This window comes from Parus major, chromosome 20, assembly GCF_001522545.3.
Source record: "Parus major isolate Abel chromosome 20, Parus_major1.1, whole genome shotgun sequence".
NCBI classification, from domain to species: Eukaryota; Metazoa; Chordata; class Aves; order Passeriformes; family Paridae; genus Parus; species Parus major.
This window is the reverse complement of record NC_031788.1, coordinates 14049556-14051801: the sequence shown is the minus strand read 5'-3', so window position 1 is coordinate 14051801 and position 2246 is coordinate 14049556.

Below are 2246 nucleotides of genomic sequence, written 5' to 3'. Positions count from 1 at the left end.
AGCACCGCCGGCTCCTCGGCTGACGCCGCCCCGCGCACCGCCGGTGGTCCCGGTTCACGGGCGCCGAGCTCGGGCCCGCCGGCCTCGGTTCCTGCGGTGCCGCCGGTGCTCCCGGGATAGGCGGCGGTAGCCCCGGGGCGCTCGGCAATGGCTCTGGGCCCCCGCCACAGACTGCAATGGCCCGGGATGCCCGGCAGCCGTCAAGGGACGCCCGACAGCGGCCCCAAGACACGCAGAAGTGGCTGAGGACAGCCGGCCGTGGTCCAGGGACACCCAGCCGTGCCTCTGGGACACCCAGCCGTGCCTCTGGGACACCCAGCCCCAGGAGAACAAGGGCTCAGCCCCTGCCCCGGCCCAGCGAGCATCAGGGGTCTGTCGGAGCGAGTGCTGGGTGCCCCAGACATCGTGCGGGGGAAGACGGAACCAGAGGGGAGGTGATGGACACAGATGGGTGGAAGAAGGGGCAAAGTCATCACGGTCAGGGCAATAATGAGCACGACAAGCAACCGGCAGCCCAGTCGGTTACACGGTTATTAAGTAGTTTTGCACACATTTGTGGGCAGCTCCCCTCACGTCTGTAGGAGGAGTTGGAAGGAGATGTGGAGATGGCTGAAAATTAAAATATGAGAGAACAGAAACACCGTCTTTATCGAGGGAGCCGGAAGTTGCTGCAAAGCAGATGGGGCCCAGCCCAGCCCAGAGAGGACCGGTTCGTGCCTCGTTTATGATTGCAGACTTTGCTCGGGGGAGGCTGGAAGGAGAGATAATTCCTATTTCACCAACAGATAATGCTGAGGAAACCAAGCCCAGGCTTCAGGCAGGAAGGGAGGCTATGGGCCAGACATGGCCAGCTGCCACCACCCAGGGTGGGCAGCAAAGGCAGCAGCACTCCCAGGAATGATGGGCTGTGGGACAGGAGATGGGGACACGCCATCTGTCAGGACACGCCCTGTGTGTCCCTCCCGACACGGGTCCCAGGGATGAGTCTCCCAGGCAGGGAGCGAGGCGTGCTCAGCCCAAACTGCTGAGCCCAGAGCACGGTGACAGTGGGACTGTGGGCTGGGCAGTGCCCTGCACCAGCCCCGTGCCAGCCTGGCACAGGGATAAAATGGGATAAGGGATAAAGGATCTCTGGGATAAAGGATTCTCCAGGTATGGCTGTGCATCACTGTAACCCCTGCAAGGACTAGCCCCCCTTCCAGCCTGGGTGCAGGAGGGGCAAATAAAGAAAAGAGTTCCCACGTTCAGCAAAAGGGACATGGGCAAACTTCTCGTAGATACAGAGTCTCACTGGAGCAAGGATATAAATATAAAGTTAAAAAAGAGAGGAGTTTAGCAGAAAAGTAGAGATCTCTCATTAAAAGGTAATGCATTCATTTTCTTCATGTGCCAAGGCATGGAAGGATGCTGAGGAGGAAACCAGGGATTTGCCTGGAGAGGCTGCAGGAGCTTCATTAACCTCAGGAATGAGGAAACTGGTACTTGTTCTTGTTTTCCAGGACTGCTACTCCATCACCACCTTCACTGAAATAAGTTAAATCCTGAGCCCTATTAACTTCTGCTAGTCCACAGTACTGCAGCAGAACTGCATGGCCAAGTGGTGGCTGGATTTGCTGTTCACAAAATAGCGTTTAGCCAACTCCTAAAAGGATGCCTTGGGCGAGGAAATGCAAGAAGATTTCTTGCTTGGTTTATGATTTGTTTGATGCAGACATGGTCAAAGGTGAGACATCGTCTCAACCAATAATCTAACCTTTAGAACATATTTAATTAGCAATGACATTGCTGGAGGAGCCACCCAGAAACTCGCTCCCAGGCCTGGGCTGCTGCAGTGGGGACTGTCACAGACAAATGAAGTCAGGGAAGCCTTGGAGCCACACTGGGACATGCCTGCCCCACTCTGACTCACCTCCCATCTCCCTCTCTCCCCAGGGCTCCAGTCAATCCACTTCACTTTGACTCTTTTCTCTTGCTTTGTCTCTTCCCCTCTCGTCCTTCCCTGCCTCTCCACTGCACCCCAGCTAAGGGATTGGGAGCATCGCTCAAAGCCATCCTCCCACTTGTTATCCTTTGCCAATAAAAAACAATGACATGAAACGGGACGAGAGGTTTCAGTCTGGGACCATTCCATGGGCTGGGTTAGGACTCGGGGCAGGGGCACTGCCAGGTGGGGCTGTGGCCAGGAGTGCAATGGTCACTCGTGCCCAGGGAGCCCTGGCTCTGCCCCACTGCAGCCTGCAGCCACC